General features: G+C 43.6%; 1 protein-coding gene across 1 annotated transcript in view; it reads right to left on the bottom strand.

Annotated features, from left to right (window-relative positions):
• Positions 1-26,384, bottom strand: part of NSRP1 (nuclear speckle splicing regulatory protein 1) — an 884,562-nt gene that overhangs the window by 1,903 nt on the left and 856,275 nt on the right. The gene's annotated exons all lie outside the window — the stretch shown is intronic.

Below are 26,384 nucleotides of genomic sequence, written 5' to 3'. Positions count from 1 at the left end.
ATTTTACATGGTAGGATGCTGCACACAACAGCACTGGACAGTATAAATTAGGAATATAAACGGAAAGCAAACACTTGTCAGAGCAGAAAGTTAACTTGCACAGGTGATGGACTGCAAGTAATATAACAGGAAGGAGAGACACAACTGTAAGATAGCATAAAACACAAGTACAGGTGGAAAATATTTGTATGTTGCCAGATAGGAGGAAAGATAGTCATTACAGTACCTTTAGAAATAAATTCTCTATCATTGCTTAGCTGTGCAAGATCTCTACTCCACTTCCAGCTCAGCATATTATCATGCTATACAGACTTCTTGCATGGTTACTACAAAACTTACAATGCAACACTCCTATGGCTTTCCGTCACCATTTCTTCTTTCAGATTTAAGATTCAGCCTTACAAATTGTCTTGCTGTCATTGTACAACTTGAACATGAAGTGTAAATTTACAGCAATTGTATACAATAAAAGTCAGGACAGAGGATACTGGACAAGACTAGCATAACAGTTAAAACCTTTGTCTCACAAACACGGGGTATAAGGTTCAATCCCGACCTCCAGCCAATGCCCGTGCAGAATTTCCATGACCTCTATGTGTCTCTGTGGGGTTCCTCCCATCTCCTGAAAACATGCTAGGTGTTTCCACCTCACTTAATTTAAATGGAGTCATCAGCAGCAGCACAGACTCTAGGTGGTTCACAGGATGATATTACGCTATTGGCCCAGAGGCCCTTAAAAGCCTAGCCAAGAATTTCACCCAGTGCCTACCTGGGAAGAGTTGTGCAGAATAACTGCTTTAAGTATCAACTGTTTTGCACAGTATCCCATAGATAACAGAATATAGATCACAGACTGAGTGCCATGTTAGGGTTAGCCACACAATGGTGTAAAAATTGGCTGTAGGTGCCCTACTGGCCAGCCAGTGTTCAGTTGCCCAGCCTCGGTTACCTGGGATAGATCTGTTGACTGAAAGCTGGAAGTAAAACTAATCAACCAACCAAACATGAACGAAGGATCGTTACACTGGGTAGAGGGTCACTGACAGGATGCAATTTACAAGTGAATGACATAATGATAAGGAGGAAAGTGAACATCCTATATATCCAGGAGACAGGGAGGAAGGGTAGTGCAGCAAAGTCTCTTGGTTTGCAATCTGGAGCCTACTACTCAGGTGGAGGAGGACAGACTACAAATGGTGTGAGAATTTTGGTTAAAGACGGTATGCATAATTACTAAAGGATGTCATTAGAATCAGTGACAGACTCTTGTCCATCAGATTCCAGGGTAGACATTAGGCAGTATTCATGATATCAGACTATGCCTCACAGCAGGATTGTGATGCCAAGGAAGAGACTGTATTCAGGAAGCAATTATAGGACCTGATAGATAAAGCAGAACAACATGATACTGGAGGCCTTGAATGCTCATACATGGAAAGACAAGACAAGATTGGAGAAATGCTTGTGTCCACATGGGTGGGGCAACAGGAGTAAAGTAGTAGAGGCCATTCTAGACTTCTGCCTGGCAAAATGGCTTGATGGCGGCCAACAGATGGTTTAGCAAAAGAGAGTCACAAGATCATATACAAGAGTGGCCAACATGCAACTCGGGTGGACTTTCTGCTAGTAAGGAAGACCACTGAGGTAGAATCAGTGGTTGCAAAATCATCCCCAGCTAAACAGTCATTCCACAGCATACACCACTGGTCACCAAAATCAGTGGTCAAAGAAAGCTCTAATATCAACAGAGATGAGGCTGAAGACCAGCAAGTTGACTGAAGAGAAATCACAAGAGTTCAAACAAATACTGATGTCTCTAGCACCTCAGAAAGAAGAGGAAATATGTGGAGGTGAAGAAGAATGGCAGCACCTCAAAATAGCATGTGTGAGGGACTACAGAATATATAGAACAGATATGAGCTAACTATGGAAATAAAGTGCATATGAAAAGGTGATGGTCAAATGTAAAAGTCCAGAAAGTCATCAAAAGAAAGGAGGAGTGCAGGAAAAAGTGGAAGCTAGGAAAGATGGACCAGGCCAAGAGGAACACTGGTTGGCTAACAAAGAGCAAAGGACACAGCATCAGAGGAACTCTACCAGCTTCTGGAAAGTGACTCAGCAGATGGCACAAAGAATCTATCATGTTGCAAGACAATGTCACACAAATAACCTTTCAGGCTACAAGGCAAAGCCAGAAAGATGATGAAGATGGTTATCAGACACCATTCATAATGGCTACCAGCAACAACCTTGTTACCAATCCACAGGATATCAAAGGCAGATGGAAGCAGCTTCTGAATAAGGAAAAACCCACAGAAGCTGTACTGCATCAGACACATCCTTTGAAGAAAGAAGAGCCCACCCTACAAAAAGAAAGAACAGCACTAACGAAATTGAAGTCAGGGAAAACAGTGGGCTCAGATGAGATCACAGCAGATATGATCAAAATGTTGGATGAGATTGGCAAAACATGGCTCTAAAGGATACTCGTGCAGTATGGAGATGACTGGAGAATAACCATTCAGCATAAGTGTACAAGAACAAAGGGGACATTCACAACTGTGGGCAGTATATTGGTATCATACCCCTGTCACACTGCATGAAATTGCGGACAGGGTGACTGATAACTGAATATGCAAAGTAGTATAAAGTAAGATGGCAGATGAAAAGTTTGGATTCAGGTCACGTTGTAGCACTATCAATCCAGTGTTTGCAGTGAGATAGATAGTTGAGAAGATGCTAGACATGGGGAATGAGTCCAACTGGGCATTCCCAGACTTGGAGAAACCATATTACAAGGCCCCAAGAAAGCTGATTTGGGCAGTCCAGCAATAGTTCGAAATCTTGGAAACATTAAAAGAATTAGTGCAGGCTATATACAGGGACCCAATAATACAAGTATGAACAGTGTTTAGACCCAAAGAAGGGTTCTCAATGGGAAAAGTGTGCATCAGGGTTCAGCTCAGAGCTCACAGCTGTTCATAAACTACATTAACAACCATGCTAAAGAGGACAGATCAACAAACTGCTGTATGCAGACAACGCAGCACTACAAGCAGACTCTGAAGTAAGTCAGCAAATGATAGGCGAATAGAATGCAAACTTAAGGCATATAGGATGAAAGTGAGTAGAGATAAGGCAGTTGTTAGGGCAGCAAATGAGGAAATCAGAAAAAGCTGATGACTGACAGAGGGGAAGATAGTGGAATAGGTTAACAGCTTTAAGTACCTGGGAGGGATTGTTGAGGAAAGGGAAGTCTGAATAAGGAAGTCAAAGCTAGAAGCAGAGAGGCTATAACCAACTGGCATAGAGTGTCAGGATAGTGTGTGATAGAAGAATGCCAAATCAGCAGAAAAGTAAGGTGCACAAAATGGTGGTGTGAACATTACTACTGTATGGCACAGAAACATGAGCAGTTAAGACAGAGCATCTGAGGAATGTAGAGAGTATGGAGATGAATTGCCTGAGACGGGTGGTAGGATGCACATCATGGGACAGACGAAAAGATGAGGGCATCAGAGCAGAAGCCCAAGTAGGTCCAACTGCAGAGAAGGTAAAAGAAAACAGATAACAGGTTTGGGCACACGTGTAGGAAAGCATTACACTACCTAGAGATTTGGGACTGACCGGCAGAAGGCAAGAGGAAGCAAGGATGCTCATCAAAAAGATGGATGAATTGGGTGAGAGAAGACTTGTGACAGTCAGGCATGACTGACAAAGAATTCAGGAGAGTGGTATTGAATCAAGAAAGATGGTAATATTAACCTGACACCCCAACTGCATACAGTAAGTGAGGAAAAAAGGGGGTTGATAATGAAGATGGTGGTTGAGGTTGAGCACTAGAGCAAGCATAAGTAACCGAAGATGTTTCCTGCTCAGCCCCATCACAAGGTCAGATAATCCAATAGTTGAGATGGATGGAAGGGATAACACAAGATCATAGAATCAGACAGCATCTACTGAGCTCAAATAAAAAATGCCAAAGCTTTCAGGTGAATGTAGTTTGTGATAATAAAAAAAACATCAACTGTGTGTCCACAACCAAGAGAGAAACTACCAGGGCTATTCATAAAACTTTATAATGGCAGCCTCCACAGAAAAATATCTGTAATAGGCTATCCCATTACACTTTCTTTAACAAAATCAGACTGTAAAATGAAAGATGGAAACATACCCGAAGCTGCAAATATAGCTAACCTATAAAAGCGTACACAAAAAATAATGACTTAGGAAACAATATATGCCTTATAGTTTAAGACTACAAACAAAAAAAAGTGCATCTTGAGAAATAAGATAATAGCTTTACTTATGCAATGAATGAGATATGTTCCCAAGTTTATATTTATGAGAGTTGAAATTAAAAGTTATATTCTTACCATAACTAAGCATCTGTGTTGTTCATTTTCATTCTTCCTCACCGTATGGGTTCAGATTCGATCCTCATATACAACTTGGCCACTTATTTCAGACTCTTGAGCTTCGCCGTGTACCCACAATGCTCTGCTGTATTCCCAAAGCCTCCGATCAAGTTTTCTGCCCAATCCCCATAGTATAAACAGAGACAGGAGATGAAAAAAGACAGGCAAGGCTCAAACTTGAAACTGTAGGTTTCAATACAACCAACAGGTCTCCAAGAAGCTTTGGATAGTGGATAGATTGGAGGGAAGTTGAGGAAGAATGAAAACGGCCAACACAGATGTCTAGTTACGGTAAGAACATAACTTAAATCCGATACTGTCCTTTTCATTCTTCCTCAACATATGGGACAAGAGTCCCCAGCTATATTGCTCTTGGAAGTATATTCCAGAGCACCGCTGAACCAAAGGAGGTTCTATTTCAAGAAATAATATCCAATTTGTAGTGAGAAATAATATTCAATTTCTAGTGAGAAACAAAAGTATAAGCATTGGATCATGTAACTGCAGCACAAATGCCATCAACAGATGTCCAGGACTAAAAGGCAGATGATGTGGCCATTGATATTGTTGAATAAGCATTGGAAGGCTTGGGTAATGTCACGCCTTTTTGAGAGCAAATCTAGGAAATACAATCTGTTATCCATTTATGTAGAATGACATTGGATACGGACAACCCAGTCTTTTTGTGGAAAAGGAAACAAAAAGTTGGTATGATTTTCAGAATTGTTGTGTCATATAAAGATAAAAATATAACTGTCTGTGCACATCCAGGAGGTGTAGCATATATTCTCCTTTGTTAGTAAAATTTGGAAGTAAGACTGGTAAACGAATGGATTGGTTAATGTTATTCTCAGAAGCCACTTCAGGTAAAAAAGGAAGGGTTAGTCCGTAAGAAGACCCTGTCCTTATGAAAAATAATGTATGGAGATTTGGAAGAGAGAGCCTGAAATTCAGATATTCTCTTTGCAGAAGTGATGGCTACCAAGAGAACTGTTTTTTTTATGATAGAAACTTCATACTGGATTTAGCTGAAGATTCAAAGGGTTTCTGTGTTAGGCCTTGTAACACAAGTGTCAGGTCCCAAAGTGGAGAGAGATCTTTAATTGGAGGCCATAAAAGAAAAATTCCTTTCATGAAAGCTTTGCATAGTTTAGAAGAAACCAGAGAAATGTCTGTTGCCCATATGAAAATTGGAAATAGCTGCCAGTTGGAGTTTAACTGTAGAAAAAGTAGTTCCTTCCTCGAACAGCACTGTCAAGATTTGTACAATCATAGAAACTGGGGCAGAAAAGGGATCAGTGTCTTTATTCAAAGCCCAAAGAGAGAATCCTTTCAATTTGCTTTTGTATACCCTTTTGGTTGACTGATTTTGAGAAGCCAAAATAATATTGGGTACAGGAGAAGAAAGCCTGGGCTAATACTGGAAGTACAGAAACCATGCTGTTAGTCTTTGGGCTCGAATGTTGGGATGCTGGATCCCTGATGGGTGTGACAAGAGATCAAAAGCTGGCTCCAGCATCCATGGAGGATAGAGAAGATGAGACCACAGGAAGGGGAACCATACCTGCAGTGGCTAGAAAGGGGCAATGATGACCACTGAGCTCTTCAGTCTGCTTGCTTTCTGAAGAATTTGGGAATTAGGGGAAAGGGGGATATGGATAAAGGAGACACAGGGGCCAAACGTGAATTAGAGTCTCTCTCGGTGACTTTCCCTGAGGGGGTTCAGAATGAAGTACCCGCTCACTACTTGTTGAGGGGAGTGGTAAACAGGTTGCAGCAAGGTTGGCCCCAATGCAGGAAGATCATCTCCAACACAGATTGATTAGGAAGCCACTCGTGGGGCATCAGAATGGATCTGCTTAGCTTGTCCGCTAACATGTTGGTTTTCCTCGAATTGTGCATTGCAACTAGAAAACAGTCTGAAGAGATCGCCCATTCCCATACTCTCATGACCTCTCTGGTACATCATCAAGCAAGGAGGAACTTGATCTTACCCGCTTTACAGACTACAGACATGTTGTCAGTCTGAAATGCAACAGTCCTGAAAGAAAGAGCATCTTGAAAGGCCTGCAACACTAACAGGACTGCTCATCTCCAGGATGTTGCTGTGCAATTTAGTCTCCTGGGGGGGACCATGTGCATTGGACTATTCTTCCCAAGAAATGCCCCTCACGCCACTGAGAAGCACCCATGGTCGCTGTTGCTGTAGGGGCTGAAAGGACAAAGGGCCTGCTTAGTTGTAGCTCGTCAGGTTGCACCCACTGGCAGATGTGTCTTCTGCAAACTGGGGTGAGCCTGATTGGATAGGATAGAGGTTGGTATAGAATGGACTATTGCACAGCTAGTGTCCATTGTAGAAGCCACATAAAAAAGCGTGCCAAAGGAAGTAATACAATGGCTGCTGCCCTGGAACCTAATGCTTACAGTACTGACCATGCCGGAGGAGATGAGTGAGTAAGGAGAAAATGAACCAGAGTCCTTACTGTAGAGATATGATGCTGAGGTAAAGAGTCTATTTGTTTCACAGTCTCTAGAAGAGCACTGATGAATGCCAGGCTCTGTACTGAGATTATATTCGACTTGGCATGATTTATAGTTATGCCCAAAGAGTTGCAAATCCAGAACAAATCGTCTCTGGCATGTAGAAGCAGTAGCTTGGAGGGGCAGAAAGGAGCCAGTCATCTACATATGGAAACATCTGGAATCCTTTTGAGTCTCAAGTGAGCTGCCACCACTGCCATGCACTTGGTAAACACCCTGGGGACTGTAGTGAGTCCAAAGGGCAGGGCTCTGAATTGGTAATGATTTGCTCCCAGCCAAAAGGGAAGATGCCTTCTGGATTGCCTGTCTAGTTTGATACAATAGTAAGCATCCTAAAGATCTGTAGAGCATATCCAATCATCCTTGCGAAGAAATGGCAGAATGGACTGGATTGTGATCATTTGGAACTTTACTTTATTTACAGACTGATTTAAATTGCTTACATCCAAAATATATCTTGGGTCCCGTGTTTTCTTTGACACTAAAAAGAAGCTTGAATAAATTCCGAATCCTATCTGGTTTGGAGGGACCTTTTGGAAGACTCTTTTGTCTAGCAGCTTTAAGATCTTTTGTGCTGCAGCTTTCCTCTGACTGAGTGGAATGTTAGGATGTTTCTTCCTTTTGAGAGAAAGAAGAATGGAAAATCAAATGTAATAACCCCTGGATCTGATGTTGTCAATTTTCATTTTATCATCGAAATATGGGTTTGGTCCTGAGCATCGGAACTGACTTGTCTGTTCCTACAGCTCGTGAATGCCAAAAACTGTCGAGCCTAACCCTTACCCACGATGCTCCTTTCCTTGTTACCTCAGATTTTGTTTGCCACTTTTAGTGTCTGATGTGGTTGCTTTTACTCTCAAGCAAGCTAAGTAAAGTTTATTTTTTCTTCCTCTTGCTTTCCGACTATTCAGTAGTCATTTTCAGTCTCCCTTACCATATCTTATAAAATTTTGAACCTTTTCTCATCTTGTCTGTACTTTTTGTCTCCTTTCTCTTTTATCTGTAATACGTTTGTATTCTCGACTATCATTGTTGATAGTCTTTTCCCTTGTGTAACTTTCTTGACTGTTTTTCAAAAAAAAAGTTTTATAGTAATTTCTCTTCTGCTTCTTCAGTGTGTGTGTGCGTTTGTGTGAGTGTGTGGCCTCTGCTTGTCATTTTTTTTTTTTTTGTTGGAGCAAGACATGGCTGATAAATCTAAAGCCCCTTCTGGGTTTAACAGATACCAGAAATGTGGGCACAAGATACCTTTTTTCTGATGCAATTATAGGTTCATAGGTGTGTACTAGGCTAATGGCCCTGGAGCCTTTACAAGCCTAGCCCCAAAAAAAAAAAAAAAATTGCCCAGGCACCATGCCACCCGATGTCAATTCACAGTGCCCATATCCAGTAGGGCAACTAGAATGATCCCATAGTTCACAATGTTCAAACGAATTAAGCAACTACTGCTTGAAAGCTTAACCACCACTGTAATGTTCTTCAACAGATCAGCTGAAATACCAAAGAGGAAATAAAAACTTCAAGTAGAAAACTAACTTCTAAACAGAAGTAGCCCTTGCCATACATGAAACTCATTTATGACTACAGATAAACAAATCAGCAAATAAAAGCTTGGAAAGAGAAGAAAAGACACGTTCTTAAGTTGAATAATAAAGCTGACAGCTGTTTGATGGCTTTTGTTCTGCAGTGAAACTTCCAAGTATCTTAGTATTGTTCATGGTCCCTTTATATAAGGGGTGTCCATCCTTTTGGCTTGCTGGGGCCACACTGAGTGAACAGAAATGGTCTTGGGGCCGCATACAAAATATATCATATAGATAACTCTTTTCTTGCTGCGGAAGACCACAGTCGAACTCCTGGCTGTACTGCAGGTGCATTTGAACAATGAATAAATGTAATAAATGCCTAATATTTGCCTTAAAATTCTCATTCTAATTCTCTAATCTAACAGTTAACTCGTAACATCTTAGTTTTATATATTTTTTTTTTTTTACAAATAAACAGACATTTACTACAGCACTAGCATTTCTCACTGGGAAAACCACTCCAGCAGTCCAACTACGTAAAATGTCAACATCAGCAATCCTACAATACTATAATCTACAGAAATAACCCAACAAATTTGCAATAAAGTAAAGAATTCACATTACTGACTTAATAAAACAATTCTGAATAAGCTACACGAAAGTCTCACCCAAACAAATAACTGGTGCCAGAAATATGGCCTCAAGCTTAATGCCAAAAAATGCATCATCATCCCCTTTGAGGAGAGTGATGTCCCCACAAATTATCACATTAATAACAATGCTGTAACCACGCAATCAGTCATATGGTACTTGGGCACCCAGGTTGATGGAAACCTGACTTTTGACCACCACGTTTTCTCCGTTGTATGGAAAGCTTTTTACATGGCCCACTTCATTAGTAAAGGTATCTTATCCAGTGACAAGGAGGTCATAACATCCCTGCACTCTTCCTTTACAAGAGCCATTATTGAGTGCAATGCCCCGTTTGGCATGTGCCTCAGCAAAACACCCTGCCAAAAGAAAGACTACAACCATTTTTGACAAAAAAGGTCAAAGGACTAAGTTCACTTAGTTATCCAAACAGACTAAAAAGCTTCTTGCTTTCCTCTGTCTCTCACTGGCCCCTATAAATTTCACCACTGCCTTGCTTTCCAGGCTAAGAAAGATCCTGCCTTAAGAGACTTCCTCTACCTCAGAAATACTGGTTATATTTAAAAAGCTCACTACAAAGACCACAGCCTTCACTGCAACATAAACACGCCACTTTGTATGGACAAGCTCTTGACACAAAAACCTTCAACGTCTGTAAAAAGTCCCTCATTATCAAACAATTTAGTTCAGTAACACAACAACTGGATGGCTGGATGGATAACCATAAATATAGTCCTTGGGTAAGTAGCACAGCCTTCATCAAACCAGATGGAAAATCCACATACTAACCTTTCCCAGCTGGATGGCTAAGATCTAATATTTGTTACTCAAGTCTACTTGCCCAAAAAGAGGGGCCTGTTTAATTAAGAATTCCATTTGCAAAAATACATGCTGTATACATATTAAATCTCTCTCTCTTACACACACACACACACACACACACACACACACACACACACACACACACACACACACAAGAAGCCCCTACTTGTAAAATAGGCAACCTCAATAATCACATGACCCCCACTCACTGAATGAAATTGTCTGGAAGTCAAAATGTCTGAAAAAAAAATCATAATAGAGATGGATTCATCCATGCAATTTCCCACCACCAAAAGGACCATCAATAAATCAACAAACAACTGCTCGGCAAAAAGTAAATCAATAAGAAAACCAATGCTACATACTGGTGTAAACATATAACTTGTGTCAAACCCAGGTTAATCCATACTAAAAGATTGCTTCAGAGCTTCAGCTATGTACAAACAACTTTCTATTGAAAACTTGTTAACTCATTGATATTTGCCTTGATGTAATTATAACTGTAAAAAAAAAAAAAAAATGTTTTTATGTTTATTCTGTACCTCAATGATTCTCACTGTAATGAGATGTAATCTCTGCCATATTGTATGAGTACTACATCCATGATTTGCTGTCTCTCCCTCTCATGTATTGTATTATATTGTTTTGTGTTATTTTTGGAGCTTTTCTCCCCGGGCCTCCACTGAAAATGGACCTATGTCCAGTCGGACTTTGCCGGTAAAAAATGCAAAATAAAATAAAATAAATAAAAATAAACTTCCCTCCAATCTAAAGCCATTTGAAATTCAGACATTTTAATTTGTGCAGAAGTAATTCACAGACTGACAGTTTACTGAGCTGTAATGCTGACCTTCGCTTTTGAAAAAAAAACAAATTCCCAGACTTTGTCAATAGCTCAAAGTGTAGAGAGGATTATTTGTTATTTATTATGCATTTATTTATTTTTGGAAAACATCTTTAAAACTGTTAAACTGATTACACACCCAGAAGCACAGAAAAGTTATTGTGATATGTAAACCACAGACTGCTGCAAGAAATCAAAGTCACATTAGCACTCTATGCTTACGACCAAACCGATGAATCATACCTGTCAATTCCAAAAAAATAAAGTAGCTTAATAAGAAGGTTAATTGCAAGGTTGCATGGCAGTTTATATTGGAAATAAGCAGAGATATTAAAAAGGCTCTGTTTCTCATAATTATGCCGAAAAGTCTTCCAAGGTAAATACAACCTTGAGATTTAGTATAGAACCATACCTCTCAACCTTAGAGCAAGAAATCTGGACAAAGCGAAAAATAGAAGTGGAACACAGGCCCAAAAATAGTTATGCATTACAGACACCATTGAAACAACTGTAGCTGCAAACATTATACATCACTTATAATCTTTCTATCCCATCATTGTCAGTTAAACATTATATGGCTCATTCAGTCCTGCCTTCTTCTGCAACAAAGAAAACCATGATTTGAAATGACAAATGCATTAAAAATAATAAATAAAACGCATTGCATCAACATCCTGCAGTTTCCTACCTGCAAGCAACCACAGAGCTTTCACTGAAACCAGGGCTGCTTATTTTCCTACAATGACAGCTCTCCCTAATTAAGTCTGATGGTATACAATCTACCAGCATCTGGACTACCTGAAATAAATTAAATTATGGTCTGTAAATTGAAAGTACACTTTCATAGGTAGGTACTAGGCTATCAGCCCTGGGGCCTATACAAGCCCAGCCAAAGAGGTACCTTGGCTTTTGCCACCCAAGAAAATTATTTTCCTGTGCCACTGACGAGCAGAGCCACAGAGGTGATCCCCGGGGTGAATTTCCTATTTCCCATCCAATCATCAAGATTTTTCTTGAAGAGTGCTAATGAGGAGCTTTGTTTGATATAGATAGGTAGTTTATTCCAGAGTATGGGAAGTCTCTGGGACAGGAATCTATCCCTCCGGCATGTTCTGTTTATTGTGGTGACAACGTTTAGGTCCCTAGAGCATGTAGCTCGGGGGGGGGGGGGGGTTGGGATTTCTTTAAGTGGAGCATGTCCAACAGCTCTGGGTTTGACATAGCTTTGTATGTTAGGCAGAGATCACCCCTGAATAGGCGATATGCGACGGAGTAAAGCTGGAGTTTTTTGAGACGGTCTACGTAGGGCATCTGTTTGAGGCCAGTAATCCTCTTTGTGAGGTATTTCTGCGGTCTTTCCAGTTGTTGTAGATGTCTTGTGAGGTACAAACCAAAAGGGGCGTTGTACTCTATAATGGGTCTAATGAGTGATGAGTAGAGGGGAACAATGACCTCTTTTTTCTTGATGAGAAACCTTTTGTGATGAGGTGTGCCACGTAGAAGGATTTCCTGACTACTGTGGCGATGTGATTATCACAGGAGAGACTACTGTCCACCTGTGTCCCAAGGTCTCTTATCACACTTTCGGTGTTAAGTATACTACCGCCTATGTTGCAGTTCATGGGTACAGAGTTTTTACCAAAGGGGATGGCAATGCACTTTTTGGCATTGAGCTTGAGGCCATGGCTTTGACACCAGGCATCTGTCTCAGTGAGGCCCTTTTGTAGGATGTCCACATCGTTAGAAGTTTTGATTATGGCTCCTAGTTTGCAGTCATCTGCAAACTTTGTTAGCCAAAGACCTTCTGTGTTAGCCTGTACTTCAGAGAAGTAGATACCAAACAGGAGAGGACCCAGGACTGAACCCTGTGGCACTCCACTTGTCACTGGTCTGAAGTCGGATTTGGAGTCTGCTGCTTTCACAGTGTGGGTTCTGTCAGTGAGCCAGTTGGCAACTCATCTTGTGACATAGGGATTTATACCTAGTTTAGTGAGTTTATCTATAATTCCAGAGTGGGAGATGGTGTTGAAAAGCCTTGGCAAGATCTAGATAGGCTGTGTGAACCACCTTACCCTTGTCTACGGCTTTGGTGACTATATTTCTAAGTCCACTTATTATATTTTTTCAGTAACATCCCAATATCCATTTCCAGGTCACTTTAGAAGACCATTAAATGTAAATATCCATCCACTGTAAATGGCAAGAAGCTGTGACTTAAAAAAATCTACTTTTGGCATGCGTACCCAAGTATCAGGTTTTGAAACAAAGAAACATAATCCACAGTCCATAAGTCTCTGACTTTAATAATCATCTACTGTTGGAACACTCCCAATACATAAGCACACACATACACACTAAAACCCCCAACATTTAAAAAATGACACTGTGCCCACTTGATTTGCCAGTATTGATGATCCAGCAAAGCTATGCTTACTGTTGTACCACTGCTTAGAACCCACCAATGAAAAAACAGTACTGGGTGCAAACAGTACTAGGTGCTTTTTTGTTTGTCTAAAAAAACAATACAACTTTATATGCTACAGTCCCACATAGTCAATCCACTACTGACCCATTAACCCTAGGCCACTGTCTCATTCTTACTCCCTAGAATTGCATTACCTTGGATGACTACTTTTATTTCCTAAGCAAAAGACACAAATTGGAAGATGAGGCAAAAATCCAGATATTCTTTGAAAATCCATACAGTTAACAGGTGTGAGTTCATGTTCAAACAACACTCTCCCTGTCAGCAAAGCCGCAAATTAATGTAAGTGTACTTTTAATGTACGATATATTGTAACTTGTTTGTGTTCAGTAGGTAGACTGATCATTGTCAGCCTCTTTGTGCATGCGTCTCTCTGTCATGCACATACATACACACTCATATATATACACACACACACACACACACACACACACACACACACACACACACACACACACACACACACACACACACACACACACACACACACACACACACACTCTTCTTCTACTTTCACGCACACGATTCTACTTTCATGCATGCACTCACTCCGTACTTACCTATTAACACAGGTAAGTGCTGTCCTTTTCAAGGGCAATGGCGGCAAATCCATACACGAGTTCCTCTTTAGTGAGAACAAACACACTGATTGTTCGGCGCAAAATAATGACGTAAACACACTGACCCTTTTTTGGCACAAAAACAAAACTAGAAGGGTGCTTTGGTGCATGCACACACGGACATTAGCATTACAGGTTATGGGAGCGGAAAACACAAAGCAAAGAAGTGTTTTGGGGCATGCGTACATCGATGTTGCAGTTACAGGTTGAGGGCCGCATGGAAGAGCTCTGAGGGCCGCAGGTTGGACACCTCTGCTTTATATGAAGGGATTAGAACTGTTTTGGAAAAACAAAAAGTTTGTTCGGAAGGGCATAAATAAATTACACTTTGGCTGCTACTACTAATGGATATTTTATGACTGAATGCATACGCTTGTGTACTACTCCACTAATCAGAATACTTTATGCAAGAATGCCTCGAATAGAATCTTTCATAGCCTGGAAGGGATTCACTTTATAGCACTGAAATACTAAATTATCGAAATTCAGTATCACGAAACTATAAAGTCGAATCCCCTAAACGCCGAACATACACAAACGCGAAACACAAAACCGCGGATCTACAAACTCCCATCAAACACACACAACAAAACACATACATACACCAGCGTACATACCTCCTAACACTTCCCTACAATAAACATAACATACACGCACACAAACACATACACACACTTACCCTTATAATATGCAGGGGGGGCAAGCCCCCCTGCACTCCCCACACCCGCCCTACTTATATATACTAACTCAGAGGTCGCACAACACTCCAAAACACACACAACCCAGCATCGCACGTTCCACAGCCCCCCCACAAGCTCACATCACATACACACAAACACCAGCACTCCCAACACTAACACATTCACACTGCACAACACCTACCCTAACCCACACCTCAAACACCCCCAACACACACAAATACACACAAACCCTCCCCAAAACCTCAAAAACAGTACATTTACCTAACACGCTCTCCATACTGTGGGTTCGACATAATCCATTTGACACTTCCGGGTTCGTGGTTTCCGTCCGTTCGACTTTACAGGCTCGAAATTCTAAAATTCAATATTTTACCATTTTGAGCATGTAAAGTGAATCCCCTGAAAGACAAGTTACAGATTCTCATAAGAGGCAGAGTGATGCCTAGAGGAGAGGCCTTAAGTCTATTTAAGAAAAAGAGGTTACCGAGCCCAGTTACCCTCTTACTGATGAGGCTCTGAATCCCCTCCAGCTGAATCAGATGTCTAGTCAACAGACTGGAGAAGAATGGGGCTTAACATTCCTGGAGTCTCTGAATAATCAATGCATTTGCACTGCTTCTGTTTTAAGTAGTCACTGAACAGCATGAAAATAGAAGCTATGTCCTTACCATAACGTTCCATGTGGAGTGTTCATCTCGCCTTTGTTCTTACACATGGGTTCGGAGCCGATCCTCGGCTCCGTGTCGGCCACTTGCAAGCTCTGCATCGAGAAGAAGCTCGAGACAACCTAATACCCACAATCCCCCTCTGCCTTTACCTCAGATCTAGTTTGCAAGCAAACCAGCAGTCAGAGAGAGAACACATTCATGCCAAAAACACATAGACACGAAAATACTAATATCTAATAAATATATATATATATATATATATATATATATACATGTATATCATATATACAACAACTGTAATGCAGAAGTAGAATACTCCAGACCAGGCACCAAAGTGAACATTCTTCCTAAGGGTGGGAGGGTGGGAATGTAAGAACAAAGGCGAGATGAACACTCCACATGGAACGTTATGGTAAGGACATAACTTCTATATGTGAGAGTGTTCGATCTCGCCGTTTGTTCTTACACATGGGTAGCGTCCCTAGCTCCATGTTCCTGAGGAACTCACGGGAGGACGTTCTTGAGCACAGTGGAACCAAAGGTTGCCCTGTCCCTAGAAACCTTGTCTACCTTGTAATGAGAAATGAATGTATGTGGTTTAGACCAAGTAGCAGCCGCACAAATAGCGTCTAGTGGAAGGCGAGCTGCATGAGCCAGGGATGTAGACACTGATCTTGTAGAATGTCCTTTGGGTTTGTCCAATAACGTTTGATTTGAGGAATCATAAACGTAGATGATACAATCAGTTAACCATTTAGAAAGAGTTCTTTTAGTAACCGCTATACCTTTTCTGCTATCAGCAAAGGCTACAAAAAGTTGATCAGATTTCCTGTGATCTTTTGTTCTATCCAAGTAAAATCTCAGTTGTCTGTGGACATCTAACTTGTGTAACATATACTCCATCTTATTGGAGTGATTTTTGAAAAAGGTGGGTAATTCAATGGATTGATTAATATTGTTAATGGAGCAAACTTTGGGAAGAAAGGATGAATTAGTGCGAAGAGAAACTCTGTCAGAGTGAAAGATCAAATAAGGGTGTTTAATAGAGAGAGCCTGTAGCTCAGATACTCACCTAGCGGATGTAATGGCTACCAAGAAGAGGGTCTTCCACGACAAAAATTTCAATGGACAAGAGGAGGCTGGTTCAAAAGGGGGTAGCATCAACTTAGATAATAATAGGTTTAGACTCCAAGGTGATGTAGGAGATCTAACTGGTGGTCTAATATGAAAAGACCCTTTTAAAAAGGCTTTACAAAGTCTGTGGGCCATAACAGGAGCCCCACATTCTTCCACATGAAAATTGGAGATGGCAGCCAATTGAACTCTTAAGGTGGCAGGAGAAGCACCCTGGTGGAACAACTCTGTCAAAAACTCTAAAATTTTATTTAAAGGAGCTACGACAGGGTCCAATTGCTGTGTATTTGCCCAGAATACAAAGCGCTTCCATTTACTAGTGTATGTTTTAGTAGTGGAAGCTTTATGAGAAGCCACTAGTATATTCTGAACTGCAGGTGAAAGAAGATCAGACCTGGCTAAGTAGGGAATTGGAGTAGCCAAGCTGCTAGATGGAGGGACAAGAGCGAGGGGTGGGGAGCCCCCGACGAGTGAGTCAATAGATCTGGCTCTGGGTCCAGAATCCAGGGCCCCCGAATGCAGTGTGTTAGGAGAAAGGGGAACCAAATTTGACGAGGCCAGAACGGGGCAATGAGGATTATTGTCCTTTGCAGGTTGTTGGCTTTCTGCAGAAACTTTGTAATCAGGGGAAAAGGAGGAAATGCGTACAGGAGACCCGGGGGCCAATCGTGAATCAGCGCGTCCCTGGGGACTTCCCCTGGAGGGGGTAATAGGGCAAAGTAGCTCCTGCATTTGGCGTTCATTGGAGACGCAAACAGATTGCAGGAAGGCTGGCCCCACTTGCGAAAAATCTTCTTCGCAACTGACTGTTTTAGGGACCACTCGTGCGGCAACAGGATTGCTCTGCTCAGCCTGTCGGCTATGACGTTGGATGACCCCGGGATGTGCGTTGCTATCAGAAAGCGACCCGTGGACTCCGCCCATTGCCAGATTCTCATGGCCTCTCTGCATAGCTGATAGGACTTGGTTCCCCCTTGCTTGTTTATGTACCAGACTACAGACATGTTGTCCGTCTGAACTGCAATAGTTCCTAGAGGAAGAAGGGGAGCAAAGTGTTGCAACGCTAGAAACACCGCCCTCAACTCCAGAACATTGATGTGCAGATTGTACTCTAAATTGGTCCATTCGCCTTGGACTGTCTGTCCCTGAAAGATGCCCCCCCACCCTATCAGGGAAGCATCCGAGGTCACCGTAGCTGTCGGCGTGGGTAGCACAAATGGTCTTCCTCTGGAAAGGTTGCAAGTCTGAAGCCACCAGGCTAGGTGCGACTTGCATGTGTTTGTGATCAGAATTTTGTGTGTCAGAGGTAGCTGTTGGAACGACCATTGTGCAAACAGTAGCCATTGTAGAAAGTACAGTTTTGCACCTACCATAAATGTAGATGTCCGAATTGGATAGCATCTGCAGTCATAACAACTGGGTTGTCCTGTCGTCAGGCAGCCCTTCAGTCGGCCGGATTCCAAAGTCCGGGTCCGGCTTCGGCTGATGTCGCACTTCACCCGACGTCATCTCTGTTGGTCTTCGGGTATAAAAGCATCAGCCAACGCCATTTTCTTCAGTATTTCTTGCCCCAGATGCCAGAAGCCCTATAGAAGGCTAAAAATTTTGGATAGATGCCAATGTTTCCAAAAGATAGAGGTAAACACAAAAATAAGCATGTATGTACATAAATACAAACAAATACACCATGAAAGAAATCCCCCCACTAGCTAGCTATTAGAAGGGTAAACACCCTAGGAGTACCACAGAGGGGAAGGAGGGAGGGTAATCCTGACTGCAGATGCTATCCAATTCGGACATCTACATTTATGGTAGGTACAAAACTGTACTATGTCCTTCATGGATGCATCTGCAGTCATAACAACTGGGTAGAATACCAAAGCCAACTAGGGGAGGAGGAGGATAAAAGTAGATTATGGTGTGTTTAGGATCCCTTGCAGAACAGCAGTGGCAAACCCTGCTCGGGATCTGGAATATAGAGGTAAATTATAATGCTTGGCAAATGTATGCACGGAGGTCCAAGTAGCCGCCTCAATAATGTCTTTGGTAGCCACTCCTCGTAAGAAGGCTGTGGTAGTGGCTGTTGCCCTTGTAGAATGAGGTCTTATGTTCTGTGGAATTGGTTTTCCATGGAAGGAGTAACAGAATCGTATGCAGTTTCCTATCCATTTGGAGATTGTCTGTTTGGAAATAGCTTTTCCTTCCCTTCCTGTTGCATAGGCTACAAAAGTTGGTCAGTCTTTCTGCTATTTTTGTTCTGTCCAAGTAGTAGCGTAGCTGTCTATGTACATCCAAGGTATGCAGTATTCTTTCCCCTCTGTTTTGTGGGTTGGGAAAGAAGGTAGGTAGGTGGATTGCCTGGTTTAAAGACACTCTGGATACCACCTTAGGCATAAATGTAGGATTAGTCCTCATGGACACTCTATCTTGGTGGAAGATTAGAAAGGGTTGCACTGCCATTAAGGCCTGTAGTTCTGAAACCCTCCTTGCTGAAGTAATTGCCAGTAGGAAAGCAGTTTTCCATGACAGGTGTTGTAGGTCTGCTGTTGCTGCTGGTTCAAAAGGTGATAGTGTCAATTTTTCTAGCACAAAGTTCAAGTCCCAAGCTGGCAATGGTGGTTTCCTTGGAGGTTTTACATTTTTGATTCCTCTGAGGAACTGCCTGAGCAAAGGGTGTGAAAAAACAGGTGGATCAAAGCTGTATTCTGCTGAAATAGCTGATGCATGAATCTTGATGGAGGAGTAGGAGAGGCCTGAATGAAGTAGTTCGGCCAGATACTCCAGAATGTTAGGCATATCTATGTTTGATACATCTTTTCCTCTTTCAGAACTCCAAATGACAAACCTTTTCCATTTCCCAGCATAATTCCTTCTAGTTGAAGGCCTGCGTGCTTCAAGAATAATGTCTTTAACTCTTTGTGAAAGTTCTGTATTAGCAGCTGCTATGTGATGTGCCATGCAGTCAGTTGCAGCGCTTTTAGGTTTGGATGCATGGTGCTGAAGTTGTTCTGAGTTAACATCAAAGGCATCAGGGTATTGGCCACATATTGTTCGAGACATGCTCCTCAGCAGTGGGTACCAATGCTGTCTTGGCCAGTTTGGAGCTATCAGGATTATCCTTGGGCGTTCCTCCTTGATTTTTAGTAGTACTTTGTGTATCAAGGAAGAGGTGGGAATGCATATGCTGTTAGGCCTTTCCAGCTGAAGGAGAGCGAGTCCACTTTCCATGCTAGTGGGTGGAATGTCCTTGTGCAGAATTTTTGAGCTGGTGATTGAGAGGTGATGCGAATAGATCTATCTGAGGCATTCCCCATTTCTTGAGATGGTCTTGAAGATATCCGGTGCAGCTGCCATTCGTGGGCATCCGATGTGGTCCTGCTTAACATATCTGCTAGAGTTTTCTTTTCCTGGCACAAATATTGCCTGTAACTGGATGTTGTAGCTGAGTGCCAGGGTCCACAGCTCCAAAGTCATTCTGCATAGGGGGTAAGAATGAGTGCCTCCCTGTTTGTTGATGTACCACATGACTGTGGTGTTGTCTGTCCTTATCATCAAGTGGTCCTCCTTGAGAAATGGTCTGAACTTTTGGATTGCCAGTTTTACTGCCAGCATTTCTTTTAGGTTGATGTGCAGGTGAAGTTGGTCCTGTGTCCACAATCCTTATACGCATTTGTCCAGCATATGCCCCATCCTAGGTCTGAAGCATCTGTTGTGATGGTCTGGCTTGCTTGACCCTGCGAAAGGGCAGGCCTGGGTTTGACTGGCATGCCTGAGCCCACCATAGGAACTCCTGTTTTAAGCATGGTATTAGTGGGATTTCCGTTTCTAGGCTGTGTCTGTGTTGGGACCATAAATTCTTTAGGTACCACTGTAGTTTTCTCATATGTAGTCTGGCAAATGGAACCAAGATTATGCATGATGCCATGAAACCCAAGGCCTGCAGTACCTTTCTTGCTGTTAACTTGTTCAGTTTTGTTAGTGTCAAGAAGTAAAGAGGGAGTTCTTTTTGTTTTTCTGTAGTTAGGAATGCCATTTGTCTTACTGTGTCCAATTCCGCTCCCAGGAAAGTCCTTGTCTGGGATGGTATCAGTCTTGACTTTTGTAAATTGACTGTGTATCCCAGTGCTTGAAGCAAGTAAATGACCCTTTGTAAATCTGTTGTCAGCTTGCTTTTGTTGTCTCCTTGTATCAGGCAGTCGTCCAGGTATGGATAAATTTGAATTCCTGTAGTCTGCAATGGGCGATTACTGATGCCAGGCATTTTGTGAATACTCTGGGCAGTAGATAAGCCAAAGGGCAATGCTGAGAATTGATAGTGCTCTGATCCTGCAAGAAATCTGAGGTATCTTCTGCAGATTGGTCGAATGGGGACGTGCAGGTATGCCTCCTTGAGATCTAGAGTTACCAGCCAACACTCCTTGCCCAGCATGGGAAGAAGTTGCTGTAGGGTCAGCATTTTGAATTTTGGGACAATGATGTAAGTATTCAGGGTGGACAGGTCTAGAATTGGTCTCCAACTTTTTCCTTTCTTGGAACTAGGAATAGTCTGGAGTAGAACCCTTTCCTTGCTCTGCTGTTGGCACTTTCTCCACAGCTCTCATGTTTGCTAACTCCATTATCTGTTGTAGAGCCTCTGTCTTTTGATTTGGAGGTAGATTTGGCATTCCTCTTTTGTCTGGTAAAGTGTGGAAGTGGAACCGGTAACCTTGATCTATGGTTCGTAAAATCCACTTGTCCTTTGTTATGTGGTGCCAGTTTTTTGAAAATAAGGTTAGCTTTCCTCCTAGAGGAGCTGCTATCTGTTCCCTGGTAGGCGGGTTTAGGATTAAGTCACTGTGGCTGTGTTGATGTAGTGGCAGGTGTTGAGTCTGTGCCTCTGTTGTTACCTTGCCACTGTCGTCCTCTGTAGGCACCTCCTCTGGATTGGTTTCTGCCTCTGGAACGTCTATTCCTGCCCCTTTGAGGTCTTGTGGAGTCAGGAAAGGACCAATTTTGGCAGGCCAGTTCCTGCTAAACCTTGGGGTTGAACCTGCAAGAAATCTTTAACTGTCTGGACTGATTTTGCCTTTTCTTCCATTTTCTTCATAACCTGCTGGGCAGGTGTACCAAACAAACTTGTTTTATCCATAGGAGCATCTAGCAATTTAGATTTAACATGATCCGGTAAAGCTTGCTCCTTTAGCCATGCATGCCTTCTAATTACAGTGCCAGTCATGGCTGATCTAAATGAAGCCTCCAGTGCATCATAGCCACATTTTAAAGAGTGGTTACTAACTTGCTGTATGTTATTTACCATTTCTAATACATATTTCTTATCAAGAGATTCATCAGTGGTTAGCTTTTTAGTTAACTGATCAAGCATAAACTCTTGGTATTGTATCATGTGAAACTGACAGTTTAAAGCTCTAGCTGAAAGGGTGGCTGAAGTGTAAACCTTTTTACCCCATCTGTCTAATGACCTTGCTTCCCTTTCGGAAGGAACAGGGTTTTTAGCTATGGTCGCGGCTACTGCCTTGGGACCCTGGGAAATAGTTTCGGGGTCTGCAAGAGGGGCCTTGTAAAGGTGGTGATGAGTATCTGGCACCCTGTAAAATCTGTCTGGTTTGGCAGGGGCTGGGTGTAAAGAATCTGGAGCGGAGCAGACATCATTGAAAGCATCATCCACCACAGAGAGAACAGGAGGTATAGCTAAGGGCCTGTGCTGTGGAAGGTGCAAAAGGTCCTAAGTCTTTTCCTGGAGTCTGAAAAATCCTGTTGCTGCCATTGGAACTGTTCTCGCATGGCATGCAAGGTTTCCCCAAAGGAGAATTCTTCTGGTGGGGAAGCAGCTGGAATGGATTCTTCAGCATCAGAATCTTCAAAATTGGAGAAAGGAGCCTCTGGCTGGTCAGTAATGTCTGATTCATCAGCAGAATCATCAGAGGACACTGGCTCATGGGGCTCTGCCCTAGGTCTCTTCTCTGGGGGCTGAGAGGCCCTGTCTGGGTGAGATTGAGATCCTCTAATTAATGAAATTAAATCTTCTGCCAAAGTAAGCATTTGAGAACTGGAAGAGGGCCTGGTTGAGGGGGGTTTAACAGGCACTGTTTTAGTAGTCTTGGCTGCTTTAGCCCTGGCGAAGGCCTTAATGGACATGGCTGCTGGAGGCCTAGCCGCACCACGTGCTGGGGTAGAGACATCCAAGGGAATGGTGTCTGATAAGTCAGAGGTAAGCACCGCAGTGGGTAAAATTTCTGAGGCCGATTCAAGAGTGTTAGCAGGGACCTCAGTTGTAGAGATAGATTCAGCTGTATTTTGATCAGTTTTCTCGGTTTCGGCCGAAACCGAGACACTCGCGGTTTGCTTAACCATGGTTTCGGCCGAAACCGCGGACCGCGAGTGTCGGTCTTTTTCTTTGCGTTTTTTGGCAGAATGCGTAGTCGGAGGATCCGATGGCATAATGTACGCAAAATCAGAACCGAAAAACTGTTCTGCAAACTCCGACCGACGTCTAAGCGTTCGTCGGTTGAAAGAAGCACAGGACGAACAGGCTGCTACGTCGTGGGCTGGGCCTAAGCAAGGCAGGCAGTAAGAGTGGAAATCTTTATGAGGTATTTGTTTCCCACAGGTTAAACAATTATTAACTTTTTCTGACATCGGCTGAGGCAAGAAAGAGTCCCCAACGGGGTACTTAGCTTTAGAAGTCTTCGAAGTAGTATTCGGTAGAAGTAATCTCTGGATCCGACCGACCGGCACTTGCGAACAGCTTCTGCTTCGCCACGCGGCAAGAAAGACTGAAGAAAATGGCGTCGGCTGATGCTTTTATACCCGAAGACCAACAGAGATGACGTCGGGTGAAGTGCGACATCAGCCGAAGCCGGACCCGGACTTTGGAATCCGGCCGACTGAAGGGCTGCCTGACGACAGGACAACCCAGTTGTTATGACTGCAGATGCATCCATGAAGGACATCTCTCATGTGCAGTCTTCCCAAAGGTATCGCAATGAGAGAAGCTGCCATGAGGCCTAAAACCTTCAGTACCAGTTTTGCTGGGGATTTTCTGGCCGATAGAAGAAGAGATATGTGAGACTGAAGTGAAATTATCCTTTCTGGAGGAAGCCTTAGAATTAACTGATGCGTATCTAATTCCGCTCCTATGAATAAGATACGCTGTGATGGCTGTAGTAACGATTTTTCAAAATTTACGGAAATTCCGAGGTGAACACACAATTGAAGAGTGTAATCCCTTGCCTGTAATAGTTGACGCTGGGTGGTGGCAGAAAGGAGCCAGTCGTCCAGATATGGAAACACCTGGAATCCTAGTCGTCTCAGGTGAGACGCTACCACTGCCATGCATTTGGTGAAGATCCTGGGGGCTGAGGTCAGACCAAAGGGCAGGGCTCGAAATTGAAAGTGACTGGCTCCCAGCCGGAAGCGCAAATGATCTCTGGACGCCCTGGCCATTTTGATGTGGTAGTATGCGTCCTTCAGATCTATTGGGCACATCCAGTCATCCTTCTGTAAAAATGGAAGGATCGATTGAAGCGTGACCATTCGGAACTTTTCTTTCTTGACGAAGGTATTGAGGTTGCTTAGGTCCAGAATTGGCCTCCAGTCCCCTGTCTTCTTTGGAACTAAAAAGAACCTTGAGTAAGTTCCGAATCCTCTTTGGTCCGCTGGGACTGGTTGGATGACTCTTTTTTCTAGCAGCTTTGAAATTTCTACAGCTGCTGGTACTTGCAGATGGGGCGGCACATCTGGGAGTCTTCTCTTCGGAATGGGTTTGTATAGGAATGGAATTCTGTAACCTCTGGTAACAACGCTTTTTACCCAGTTGTCTGTAATGATGTTTTGCCAGGCCTGAGGGTATAAAGCTAAGCGACCCCCGACTGCCTCCAGAGCAGGACAGTCGGGCCTCCTCTCAGGAGTGCTGGAAAGGTTTTCCAGGGAGTGTATCCCTGTCACCTTGATTTTGCGGACCCCCTCTGCAGCCAGGGCGGCGTCTTCCACCTCTGCCTCCTCCTCTGCCTCTAGAGGGGGCATCACCCTGTGTGCCTGGGAAAGAACCTTGGGGTTTTCGAAACCACATTTTTCCACCGCATTGCCCTTTGGGGTACGGTCTGGATGGGGTGGAAAAACGGACTCCGACAGCAGACAGAGTCTTTCCCTCCTGCTCACACCGGGTAAGGGTCTCCTTTACTTTGGGGCCAAAGAGAGTGGCACCGTCAAATGGGGCGTTAGTAAAGGAAGACTTGAAGGCTTCCGCAAATGAACATAAGCGCATCCAGGATTGTCTACGAAGAGCAATCGCTGAAGCTGCTGCCCTACTCGAACCTTCGGCTGCATAAGAGATCAGCCTCATGGACGAGTTTACAATGGATGTAAGGGTATTAAGTTGTGCTGTCACTTTCTCTGAGACAGCAGCATCTGTAGTACCCTGGGGGGTATCTCCCAACTCTTTGACTAGATCCCTCTGTAGCCGAGTGAAGTGGGTCAAATAGTTCAGGGATCGCATAGAAAAAGCCGCTGAACTAAAAATGCGCTTCCCATACCTGTCCATAGTCCTAGAATCTTTATTAGTGGGATGGACAGATGAGGAAGATTCCGACATCTCCTTTTTCGTGGCCGCTGCCACCACCATAGCGTCCACAGGAACTCCTTTTGTCATATAAACCTTGTCCTGGGGTGCAGTAATGTATTTATTAGGTTTCCTAGGGACTGGCTCCACCGTGTCAGGAGCCTCCCACGCCCTTCGAGCAATCAGCTCCATTAATTCATCGAAGGGCGGAGTGACCCAGGAGGAGGAAGGGCGAGCACCAAATGCCTTCAGCAAGACTGACTCATCCTCAGAAGGGGGGAGGGACTGCCAGTCACCTCTCTGTTTTAGGATCTCCAAGATGTCAGAAAAAGAGACATCTTCTGAAGGTGACTTTGGGGACCCTTCTGACTCATCCAAGTCAGTATCAGATGTTAAGGATTCTTGTGGAGAATCTAAGTGTCTCCTCTTACACAATCTTTTCCTAGGGACTTCTTCGGGGGGGGGCATCCGAAGAAGCCTCCGAGGAAGAGGGGGCACCCTCCAGGGGTGGCTGAGACACAGGTGCTCGACGCTTAGATGTAGCCGTGGGTGCAGAGGAGGATAACGGTCCTTTATGGGGAGGAGAAGCTGCTTCTGCTGATGTGGTTGTCTGGGTAGACAACACCTTCCTCATGAGGTCGAAGGCCCCTGGGTCCCGAGTCGAGGTATCTCCCGGTTCCGAAGAAATGGGAAGAATCCCCGAAACAGGCACCGAAGGCATCGACCCCGAGGACGGAACCGAGTTGATCCGAGCCGAGGCCCGAGAGGAGCGTGAACCGAAACATCGGTCCGACTCTCGGTCCCGGAACCAAGGATGGATCTTCGGCTCCGAGACTCCGGTACCGGATCGGACGGAGTCGAGGTGAACGGAGCCGACCGAGAAAAGGACGGTTCTGGCACTGAGGGCTCCACAATCAGCAGCTCAGCTTCTTCCGGCTCCGAAGACTGGACAGGTCTCGGAGGAGGAACAGATGGAGATAGTGGAAGGCCTTCAAGTCTCGACACCAATTGAGAGGAGACCGAGATGAGCTTGGATAAGGCCGTATTCTCCATTAACTTCTGCACCACACGGTCTACATCGGTGTCGGAGAGTGGTCTGGAAGAACGAGTCGAAGGAATCGAAGACGGAGCCGACCTCAACAGTGTCGGTGGAGGGAGCTCCATCACCGGTTCCAAGACTCGAGGCTCGGAAACTGACAACAGTTGAACACTCGGCCCCGAAGTCTGTGGAACCGGTGATCTAACTTTAGTTGAAGAGCTCAGAGCCGATGACCTGGGCTCCGACGTCTTCGATTCCTTCGAGGACTTGGATGCCTGGTCTGAAGCATCCAGAGCCTCTTGAAAGGAAGGTTTTAACAAACCCCTATCCATAAGTTTCCTGCGCCTGTCTGTCATGACCCTCCCACTGAAAGAATGA

This window comes from Protopterus annectens, chromosome 13.part0 (assembly GCF_019279795.1).
Source record: "Protopterus annectens isolate FY-2018-M chromosome 13.part0, PAN1.0, whole genome shotgun sequence".
Classification (NCBI taxonomy): Eukaryota; Metazoa; Chordata; order Ceratodontiformes; family Protopteridae; genus Protopterus; species Protopterus annectens.
This window is presented reverse-complemented; position numbering and strand designations above follow the sequence as displayed.